Source organism: Malurus melanocephalus, unplaced genomic scaffold (genome assembly GCF_030028575.1).
Source record: "Malurus melanocephalus ecotype Western Australia unplaced genomic scaffold, MMel_1.1 scaffold_1200, whole genome shotgun sequence".
Classification (NCBI taxonomy): Eukaryota; Metazoa; Chordata; class Aves; order Passeriformes; family Maluridae; genus Malurus; species Malurus melanocephalus.
In genome coordinates, this window is record NW_026624432.1 from 44518 (window position 1) to 56621 (window position 12104).

The window sequence follows — 12104 nt, forward strand, 5'->3', positions numbered from 1 at the left end:
CGTGAATATTGTGTTATTCCGTAACTTCTATTTGCCGTGAATATTGTGTTATTCCATAACTCGACATCACGGAAGAACATTTGCTGCTCCAAGGAGGAGGCCTTGGCCAGGTGTGCCTGGCGAATCGTTGGCATTGGTGTGATGGGCTCCGAATAAAGAAAAAGATAAGTATGATCTCCYGCGTTGTCTCTGGCAGCCCAACGCTTGTTTATTGTGTTATTTGTGGYCCAAATTCCACTGATTTCCGCTAGAAGTCGGGACCAAACCTCAGGTTTTTCCTTCCGTGCCATGAGTTCTGTCACTCCCGAACAGCATATAAACGATGAACAGCAGCCTGTCACAATTAGGTACAACACAAAGAATTATAAACACGAGGGTGTTTATATATTTAAGGGAGTTACATACTGTCTGGAAAACTGCACTGCAGAAGGCCAGTGTCCACACGAGTCCTGCAAAAATCAACTTTATTTGAATAAAGGGAGAGAGCCCACTGGGCCATACCCCTGTGGGGCTTTCGTGGACGTTTTGGAGGACGCAGCCTCCTTTTATCCTAAAATCCCCACTTTATATTGCCCTCCTCCTTTCCCTGGGTACTGCCTTCCCCCTTGAACATATATCCCCTCCTCATCATACATTGCATGACCATTAAAATTAGCTTTTAGCCCACCCTGCATGGAGAAGTTAATACTCATAAGTCTGTTAAGTCTGCACATTTTTCCCTAAAGTTCAGAAGTTCAGGCTGTGCTTGGCTCCACAACAAATTTGATGTAGGTGAAGACCCCCACAGCCATTCTTCCAGAATCTGATGGGTCCTCTCAGATCCAGTCATTTATAAAGACACTAAAACCATTTCTCCTATCACATATGGATAGATGTATATGTTTATGGTTGTAATTTTTTTCCTWCCTTTAATTTTACAGAATGGTTGGAACAATCAGAAATTTAAAAAATAACAGTCTGTAGGCCATAATATTTGACTTTTTTTAAACTTTAATCACATGCAGATATTAAGAATGAGGAAACAACAGAATTGTCATACCTAGTAGGATGAAGAGGCTATGGAAACAAACATGGAATGATTCAGTGACATGCATCTGTGATGAAAGGACATCCTCACATTCTGCACAGCTTTACCTAGGTACAGATTGCTTTCTAATATACATATGATTAATGTTCACGTTTTAATCTGCTTTTCAGAGCATGACATGGTTTATATTGCTAGTTGAAGCCAGATGCATAAAGCAATTGCCTTAAAAGCCTGCTCTTGGTCCAGAAAAATTTATTAATCTGTRTATTTTAAGTCCCTCAGCTTATTGAACCCAGCACAGAGGGTTCACTAGGGAAACCACCCTGTTTCCTACTCTGCTGCTGGGTAATTCTGGACACAGCAAATAACCCGCCCATGTCTTAGTCCCACAAAGCTGGATATGGTACCGTGCCACATCATGCTAATGCTCATGGATAAAGCATCTGCAATCACTGAAAAATGTTTCATTTTGGGCTGAAATCATTTGTCAGACAGAATGCTTCAGCTATGTCTCCTCATGTACAGTGATGGCAACATTTACTCTTTTGCTCCAAGGCAAACTGTGTTTTAATTTGGCAGACCTTAAGTAAAAAACGAGCAAAGTGCCTTCACTAACTTTTCTGAGGTTAGATATTCACTAGATCTATATAACATTTTGTAACTTTTAGCAGATGTGCCTTTTCCTACCAAGAATTTAGGCTATCAGTTAAAAAGYTGTTTGACAAAGGGTTAGTTTGATAATTGCCATCAGAACTTACAGTGTAATAAAGTCTCTCATGAAATAGTGATACTGAAGTCTGACAATATAAATGGTTAATTTGCTGTTTATAGCACAGATAKAAGATTACATATCAAAGGGACACAAGTTGTGTGCCAGAAGTACCAGAACTTACATCCTACATGGTATAGTCAATAAATTCACCACTGTTCTTACTACCAGCTGTTGTGGCTGCTAGCTGTTGCATAGCCTTAAAAGGTTTTTATATTTTATTAAATAAATTGACACTAAAGGTCATTAAATGTCATGTACAGTGCAGGAGAGAAAATATAGTGTAGTTTGAACAGACATCTCTTTTAAAATTTATTTTACTGATTTAGTTAACTGAGATACTATTTCTTGTTCTAAAGAAAAATAAAAGCAGTGTCTGTAGGAAGAAAGTTGCAGACCATGGTAAGAACATTACAGGAAAGGAAGTTTTGTCATAGTCTGTACTCATCAGTGTCATTTGCTATGAGCAAGGTAGCAGAGAATGAGATTTATTTTAGCTGCACCCAAAATACACAAGAACTGGTATTTCTTTCATAGGTCAGTCATATGATGCAAAGAARTGGAAAAGCTTAAAAATCAATTAATTGATKYWTACCATATACATTTGAATTATCCTCATTGTATATAAATTGCACATATTTCAGTTGGTGCAACTTGCTTAGAAGGTTGTAAAGAAATAAGCAAATATAAGAAAAATATTTTTTCCTATCTTCAGAGTAATTTTGCATATATACATCATAAATTGGTATTTTCACAGTAAGTTGAAAATCTTTGTGTAATAGTGTGTAAATAAAAGATTTGTCTTCCAATTTGTCTACTCACTGCTGCTCCTTGTAAAAGCCCTGGAGAGCACTATCCAGTTTGCTAACAGGAGGAGTTGTGGCTTGCTGTGACTTTTGTGAGCGAGCAAGACTTTGTGATAGAAGATAAATAAAAGTATAATGACTAAACAGAGTGCTGAAGCTTATCAGAGAAAGAAAGTATTACCTCTGTCTTACACTGAGTTTAATAAGACTTTTATGAGCTTGCCATTAAGTGCTCTGTGCTTATTCTCATGTGCAGACACACAAAGAGAGGCAGGAAATACTCAGAATTAAAAGAGAAAATGAGTTATTGGACCCGCTGTCCCATAGCTCTGCTCAGTATAGCAGGGAAAGGACAGCCTAGGAGGAACCAATGTTATATTGCACACAGCAAAGCAAACAGTGTGTTCCTTAGTCCCACCTCCACTCCTCACAGAGCCCTCTCTCCCAGGGTAGGTGTATGGAATTTGTACCTACAAATTCTGTGCTGGCTGGAGAAACTGAAGCCAGTTCCTGTGATGATGAGCCTGGTTCTAGTTTTGCATTGACAGGGCAGGAGAAAGACATTCTACCTAAGAACAAGCWTTAATCTTTTCAATAATCTGTTTGGTTTCTTATTGAGCCATTTTACCTTTGTCTCAGATTTATTTCATTATTTTACTGAAAATAGACAACTAGAAATATTCACAGGAAATGTCCCCTGGTTAAACACTGTTTTCTGGATTTATGAAAATGTGGATGTAGTAAGTTTAAAACAGTCTAGACACTTCTGAAAAGAACATGGTTTAAAGGGCAGGCAAGCCCTAGACGGACACACCTCCAACATTGTATGACTACTATTAGCATTAAGGGACTCTGACCTTCACCAAATCCTGAATGTYTCACTTTCCTGGTTATCAAAGCCAACCTCGCTCAGGTGCCAGAGGCAGTGTGGCCATGGGGCTAAAAGTGGGATCATTTTCCTGCTAAGAAAAGACAGCTTGGTTGTCAAACTGCACCAGACCGAGAGTGCTGAGCAGGCCTCGATTTGTGTGAAGGACAAAAGGGTCTGGATTCTTCTCCCTATAAGCACCACCCATTCTGAGTCATCTGAGCTGGAAGTACTGGCATAATTGCAAAACATCTTCACACAGATGGTATGATCCAGTGTAGGTTACRTGAGAATTCTTGAGTGAGATATTTGGCTGTTTAATTAAAATACTATGAGGACAGGTTTTTATTATTGGGCATTTTTYACAAACATTTCTTCACAAGGCAGAGAAACTGTTTTTCCTTTGTAGTATCACAGGGGTACAGAGTATGAACTTTTAATTTTGTTGGCTCATTTCCAGCTAAACATAATAACACATAGCAAAGGTCATTTTGTGCTTTAAATTCAAYAAAAATTACATTTCATGTAGTGTCTCTAGCGTATGTTCCATATGCCATTCAATACTTTTAAAAGTCAACTTCAAACAAAGTTATCTTGTATAGAGTTCAGGCACTGCAAATCATCATGAATTTTGACCACTGYAGATGTGATGATGCTTTACCACAAAAGTCCAGATCCATGCAGGGYATACACTTGTGTTTCACTGAATTTTAGAGCCCACGAATACTTCTATGATAAGAAAATCTGCTTTTACAGTTATGGTTTCTTATTTGAAACAGTTTAATTTCTGATGACCTGRGCTGAAGCAGTGAAATGTGCAGATKAGATGTGTTGGACACTSAGTTCATGGGAAACCCCTGGATGCTSTCTCTGGAACCTGTTCTCCATAGCCCTAAATATTTTGTAGTTATTTAGGCACATGCAGCAGAAGCAAAGTATTAATAAATCTGAAGTCTCCACTTACATCACTGGTAACATTTTGAGGCCATTTTGCAGAGATATAAATGGMAACCAATGGAATTTCAGAGTTTCAGAAACCTGATTTCCAGAGATTTCGAGTTCTTTTTATACCAGCTGAAGTGAATTAAACCATTTTCTGGAAATTGGGTTCCAGATATTAAAGTCTGGCAGGCAAAGATGGGTTATCCAAAATTAGATGCCAATTCTGAAAAGATAATTGTAAGTGATGATCTCATAGGGGAAGTCTGAGACAGAGCCAAGACCAGAATCTAAATCATCTGATATCCAGTCCTGTTCATTAAGCACAACACTATTTTTTTTTTAATACTGTGAGCTTGAATTCTGACTTGTTAAAAAAATAAATGCAGTTTTCAACATTTGTCCATAGCATGTGCAAAATAGAATTTTGATGTAATTTGCTGAATTCTGGTAGCTGAAGTCAATTTGCATCTCAAATTTTCAAAGGAAGTGGTTTCTAATAAATTCATTCTGAAAGAGGGCAGGTTTAGATTGGACATAAGAAAGACATTTTTTGTGAGAGAGGTGATTAGACACTGGCACAGGCTGCTCAGAGAAGCTGTGGGTGCCCCATCTCTGTAAGAAGGGTCAGGTTGGATGAGGCTTGGAGCAACCTGGTCTGGTGGGAGGTGTCCTTGCCCATGGCAGGAGGTTGGGTTGGATATCATTAAGGTCCCTTCCAACAAAACCATAATTTTAGGAGTTGCAATGACTGAAGCAAGATGAGGTGCAACAAAAGTTTCAGAGCAGAGCACACCACCAAAGTAGGACATGAGGGCTTGGTAAACAGGCCATGTGCAAGGATATTGGAGAGATTCAATCCTGATAGATTCAATCCTGCAAGCATTCCATATGCAGGAAGTTAGGAGATAAAACCACCTGTTGGTTGGTTCCTTGGTCTTTGGGATGCAGGAAAACCTATGTACTGCTGTTCTGCAGGAGTTTTCARTATCTTCTGCTCAGGTTCTGCAGTGCATGGGGAGCTCTATATAATATTTTGAAGACCAAGGAGGTTTTTCTAAATGAGAGGGATATTTCTGAATCAATGTCAATGTCTTTCATTGAGCAGCTTTTCCAAAAGCATACAAATGATCAATATGTGCTATTGCTGGGAGCTTGAATTGCACCTTTTGCTTTTTCTCAAAAGACTTGATATATTTAAAGCCTTTTGTTTTTAACCAARTCCAAAAACTTACTAAGAYTGAGAATGAAAATGGGGAAATAGCTCGAATATGTGGATGCATCACTAGCTTAAAATAAGGAAAATCTCTCTACACTTGTTGCACTCAATATCACAAACTTGCAACTAACWATTTTGTAGATTATTTGGCCTATATTTCAAATTGAATAAGACAAACAGCAAATAAAGGAAATACAAATTAGGGGTGTGGTTTTTTGGGATGCGTTTGCTTGGGGGGTTTTGTGGGGTTTTTTTGTTTGTCTTCTGGTGGGGTTTGGGTTTTTGGTTTGTTTTTTTTTTAATTTTGCGAGTGAATGTCAGATGTAGTTAAAACTTTTGTATGAGAATTTTTATACTTCTTGATTTGGGAGATATTGATATCTCAGACTAGACAGTAAGAGAGRAGTGTGCATTTACTTGAATTCCAGTAGCCAGGGTCATGAAGAGGAAGTCTCAAAAGTGAATAGAAGACTGTGATCTTATTGCCTAATTATTCAGAGGCAAAGAGCTGTCAGACATCTGAAATGCTCAAAGCATAAGACTTCCCTCAACTTTGTAAGTTTTGATGCCATTTTAAGTTGGTATTAATACTTGGGGGAAACATGCAACCTTTCTCCTTTTAATCTGTCTCCCTTTAAGCAACAGTTCATAAATGCAGTAGCACATTTCAGATGTCAGTAATGTGGGTTTTTCTGGCAATTGATTAATGTGAATTATAAGATGGATAGGCCTATCTGCTGAGATGCAGAACAGTGACAGACAGCGTAAAGCTATTTGAGAAGGAAATAATCTTTTTACTGTTATTTTCATTAGGTCTTGTAACTTTGGATATCCACGGAWATCAATAGCTGCTCGTAAGATGGATACAACACATTGCATGATTGCTCTATTTCCTGTAACTTATGTAAGCATTTGTTGCTGGTAATTTTTGAGGACACATCCTTTCTACGCAGAATTAGCTTTACAAGCAAAGCCGGTGTTAGGAGAAACACCCCGATCAGGTTGCTGATCAGCCCGTGAGGAAGTGGGGATTTACGACAGGAGGTGGCAGCCTTGAGTAGTAACTCTCTGCGGTCTCCGCTTAGTTAAACTCAGATYCAAATGGAGTCAGAGCCGGGCACAAATAATTAGGGATCTCAACCTTTTTTCTTAAACRTCAAAACGATAAGCAGCCTGGATARYGTAGGTGGCAACAARCAGMTTTGTCCTTTTTGCCTGGTAATTAAAAATGTAGCTRGGTAATGTAATACTTTTAATGGGGAGCTGTGTTTTTCTAGATTTGCTTAAATATTTGAATCGGTACTTGTAGAAGGAAAGACTGCAGTACACTGCAGAGGCAGAATTTAATCTATCTCATTCTCRTCTGGGTCTGTTTCTTCTAATTAGGAAAATCATGTTGCAGACAAGAATAATTCCTAATCAAATATGGAATTGATTTATTCAAATAAAAGATGTGCCTAACTCTGGTCTCCTTTTTTGTATCCTGGAMTGTTGGGTGATTCTTCATCCTTCAACTGTGGTGTACAAGCAGGTCATGAGGTAGTTCCATCTCTCTCATGAACTACCACACAGTAATGGCAAGATAACCTACTTTTATTAGTAATATCACTGAAATTTTCTGATCCATAAATCAGCAGAAAACCTTGCAACTACACAGTCTCAGCAGAGAGAGGAACTTGATGACATCATTGTTTTTCCCCTGTGAAAATGCTTAGTTGGAAAAAGACAAAAAAAGATTAAATGAATCAGAGTAGCTCCATGAAACCTCCCACTTCTAATCTTTTTGAAGAATGTGAACAGTACCATTCAGTGGTAAAAAATGTATCCAAAARAGTTCTGCAGCCTTGTTCAGTTCCACTGGATATTCATAGTAGGATTATAATTGTAAATCTTATTATTGTAAATTTTGTTTATCTGTTGATTGATTTTCCCTACAGCTCCACATTTAAAAAATATGTATTTGGGGCCAAATCCCAATTTACAATTTTTTTCATTCAGGTGCACATGAAAAGTCTTCATTTGAAAGTTTKCTAAAGCAACAAATCCTTCAAATGGTACAGGTTGCAAATCTGCTCTGTCTGGAAAGTACACATGAATGTAAGTCTTGATCCATAACAGAACTAATTTTCTAAACTTGTTTTTTGTCACAGTCTGTGGACAAAAAATAGCATTTTCCTCTTTTTCTCATGTGGCTTGAATCCTCCAGTTAACATCTGCATGCACGGATCTGTCTGCTCCAAGCATATTCTCCCTGGATCTGAATGAGAGACCAGGTTTTCTGTAACAGTCCAGTCCTGTTGGGCCCAAGTAGACATTGTCAGGGAACCTTGTGTTTAATCTTTTTATTAAGCAAACATCTCCTTAAGTTTGCATAAGCCACGGCTTCCACACAGTCCTTTAATAACAGGCAGGGTGTGGTGATTGCATTTCCTCAGAGGCTTCTCTTCCATTTGACTCCCAAAAGTAATTTATTCCTCAGCTAACATCATCACTTACTTGTTTTGTTTCTTCACTTCCTTTGTCTGTGCAGGCAGGCAGATCAGGGAGTTAATAGCTGTCTTTTTAGTGCAAAAAGTGTGTGTGTGGGGGGGTGATTCTTGGAGCCCGATTCCCTAAAAAAATAAGGTTTGTGTGATCATTCTCTGCCTATTCCAACTAATAGCAACACTAATATCATGGAACCCCACTGGCCATTTCACTTCATGTGGAAGAGAAACAGGGGACTCGAGTCTTCCAGCTCCCAGGCAATTTATGAAAATGGATGGCTGGGGGAGGAAAGAGAGCCTACTACTACTTCTAATATTAAGGTGCTTTTTATTTAGGAGATACATGCTAAGTTTTGAATATCAAAATTCATTTATTTGGAGTCAAGATGAGCACCTYCCTTTTTGTGTGTGTTTGGCTTTTAAAAAGGCCACTGAAACTGTGAAAGCATGTGCAAAACTTGCTTGTTACAGATGATCAGTACTGATTGCTACTTTTAGGTTGAAGGCTGAGTCATAACRGTTGTTCTGTGCATTAATTTAATTTTCACTCCTTCACAGCATTTATGGGATTGGAAAACGTGCCAAAAACTATTTTGTTCTATGAAGAAGCATGATAAACTTGGGCCTTATAATCTCTGTGTTGCTGAAGAAATATGGTTTTCTTTTTTTGAGTAGGTGGTTTTGGAGTGTTAAAGACTCTCTTTCTGATTGTTGGTCTTCTTAGGACAACAGAAGCTGCAGCCTTGGCTAGTTTAGGACACAGTCATATGTTTTGTTTTAGATACAGCTGGGCAGAGGAAAGAGGTTTTCCACATGGGTGCTGCTACAAACTGACCTGTCACGGAGAAGTTTTTATGGGTTCTCCCTAATTCATATTAAGCATAATTAGGTGTATCATTTTAAGCAGTTTGAAATCCTGGTCTGAGGTACAGCGGCTGGTTTTGCCTCACCTGAGTTAGCAGTACTCCCTCGACTCTTCTCTTAGCCCCATGAAGAGCGGTCAGGAACTTCTGAGGTAGTTAATCCCATCCATTGGCACTGCTAAATATAAAAAAAAAAACCACCTCTACATAGCCTGGAAACCCTTTTGATAATTCACAAGCATATGGCATCATGGGCAAGACTTCTGCCTGCACAAAAGGTGAGTAAATACCATTTGGGTCTTTGAATACCTAAGTTCAACAAACAGAAAGAAAAAGAGTGACTCATGCTTTCACAAACCAATGCCAATGAGTAGAATCACATTTTAAATAGGGCCACATGTGGAAATGGTTTCTTAYGCTGAGAAAAATTGTAGCTATGTGGAAATGGTGTTTGAAAAATTATTAAGTGGTTTGGGCACTAAGGAGGTCTACTCTGAGAGCACAGCTTGGCCTGTGAATAGCATGAACAGATATTTGGGGAACCCCAACCCTGGGTATGGTAGAAAAAAAATCTAAGAGAAATGAGCAAGAAATCCATGAGTAATGGAATCAGTGAAGCCTGRTTTCCAATGGATTTGTGCCTCATGCAAGTTTTTCCCCTGGCCTGTATTGTCTTTGTCTTAGATGGACCGTCTGATGCCTGGTAAAAATCAGGATTTTGCTGCACTCTTTTCCATGGCTGGAGACACCATCTGGATCTCCTCTTCTTCCCAGCTGGCTGCCTACTTTCAGTGAATTTGGGATGATTTTGTGTCTTGAAACCTGTTTTCCAGTTTCAAATTTAGTTGAAAATCAGCTTGATTCAGAAGTTACTCTAAGAGGAAGTGAAGACAGCAGAATAGGCACTCATACACAAAATATGATGACAAAGCTATTTTTTTCCTTAGGAAAACAGAACAGTTGAAGAAGGCACTTCCTTCATATCTGGTGATTTCTAGCATTGGCATGGGTAAATAGAACCAGCTTTCTAAACTTAAACCTGTTTTCATCTTGCAGCCCAGTTTTACAGAGACCTGAGGTATAGGTTTGCAACATTGTATTCTTGTGGGGGTTTGTTGGCATTTATTTGCAACTTGGTTCTTTATTAGGTGAAAATACATGAGAATTTCAGGAGTTGGTCTATATCTATATTAAATTACATTTTTTAACTGTTTCTTAGGTCAGTATTACKGATATGATAATTTTGCTTAACCTGCTAGTCATTCCAAAATTCTATATATTTGTCTAGCAGGGATGAATGAGAAAACAAAATTCAGTAGCAGTTGCACAAAGCAATCTACCTGAATATGTAGGTCAAGTTTAATAGGCACATTTTGTGAACCAGAACAATTTTCTGTAGTTCTTATCAAGATCTTCATCTTTGATCTTCATCTCAATAGGTAAGAACTCCATTGTTTTGCTAGTGCTTTGGTTGACTTGAAAAATAATCYTCCTTTGACTATTTGAGAACATGTAGCTGAAATATCTGGTAGTKGCAAGCTATGCTTTTGTCCCAGGGAAAAAATCCACCAAAGCTGACATGAAAAATGAAAGAGGAAACTATCAGAAGTGGTGTTCAGAATAAACAGYTGTGCGCATGTCCTCTCTGTCCCTGAAAATTTCATTTAGCTCCAGGCATGGGCTTGAATAACCTACCTCATGTTTACCAGCACCAGCTAGAATTTTATTCTACACAGGAAATATATCCCTTCTTATTCTGCACAGAGAATTTTTACCTGGTGTCAGACTTGGTATGAAAGAAAGGTAGGTTTCATGTAGATYATGTCATTGCCTGTATGTCTTGACTGCAGAAAACAAAAGTGTTTTTATCTAGGTGCYTAGCCAAGTGCAAACGTTTTTCCACCAAATACAAAATATCTGTTGACATAACTAGGATGGAAGAATCTGTATAGATAGRTGTGATAAAAAGCCTTTCCCTCACTGAAATCCTCAGCAAAAATGTAACCTTGAGTAGGGCTTGTARTAGAATAATATTTCAATTAAACAAACTGTAGCTTATGGTTCCAGAAAGTGATAAAGCTTCTGCAAGAACTATACATACAGTAGACCCTAGSATGTGTTGTCTAAAGCTTTTATCCAGGGGTAAGTACTTCTTAAATCAGAGGAAGTTAATTCCTATTCCCTGTTTTTATTTTATTTCTAATATTACTCTATGAAATAGCAGACTTCTGCATTTAATTCCTGCCTTTCCAGACTTCCTTTTCCARTTTTAATAGGCAATCAGTTTGCAGAGCACGAGCCCTTCTTTCAGTCATAGATTATAATATTGAACAACTCTSTGGTAGTGAGATCAGTATTCCCCACTGAAAGGAATTCAGGGTGGTGTCAAACCTGCCAAATAACTTTCACAACACTCTGGTACAGGTGGTGTGACCTCAGTGTTTGAGTGACTTCTTCCTGAGCAGTCTTGGCCTTGCAAACTAGCACAGGTATCCTGGCTGCTCAGATCTGTGCTTGCATAACCTTAGCCAACATCTGAATCAATTCCAGGGCCAAGAAGGGCAGCCATGGTGAGTTTTCAGACCATTTTCCTGCACACAGTGTTTGCCAGCAGGTTAGAACTGAGCCTTGTGTRTCATCTGTGAGTGCTGGGTATGTGGGGAAACACAAGTGGTATTCCAATATAAGGCCTCCTTTAGATACCATGAAGCTTAAGTGCTTTCTTTCTGTTAATTTCAACAATTTAACTACTACTACCTGAATCTAAATTAGTAGTTTGAGGTAATCTCTGTACTTAGCACAGTACACAAATAAACTGGTGCTTTTGATTCTGTGAGGGGAAGGGGTTGGTTTGTGTGACCTTGGGAGCAGATGTGGGTATGTGTTCCTGGCTGCAGGAGGAGCAAGTAGTTGTGGAATTTGGAGACTGGGAGACCACTTATGAGAAGTATTAGTACGTATTCATCTTACCCTGAATAGCCTTTCTCTGACATTGTGCATTGGAAGTGTGTGTCTGCATCATGGAAAACAAGATTTAACCACAGAGGCTGTGTAGGGTGTGACCCTGGTGCCTGAGAGCACAGACCATACCCAAAGCAGCTGTGGTCTCCCTCTTAACATGCTCAGT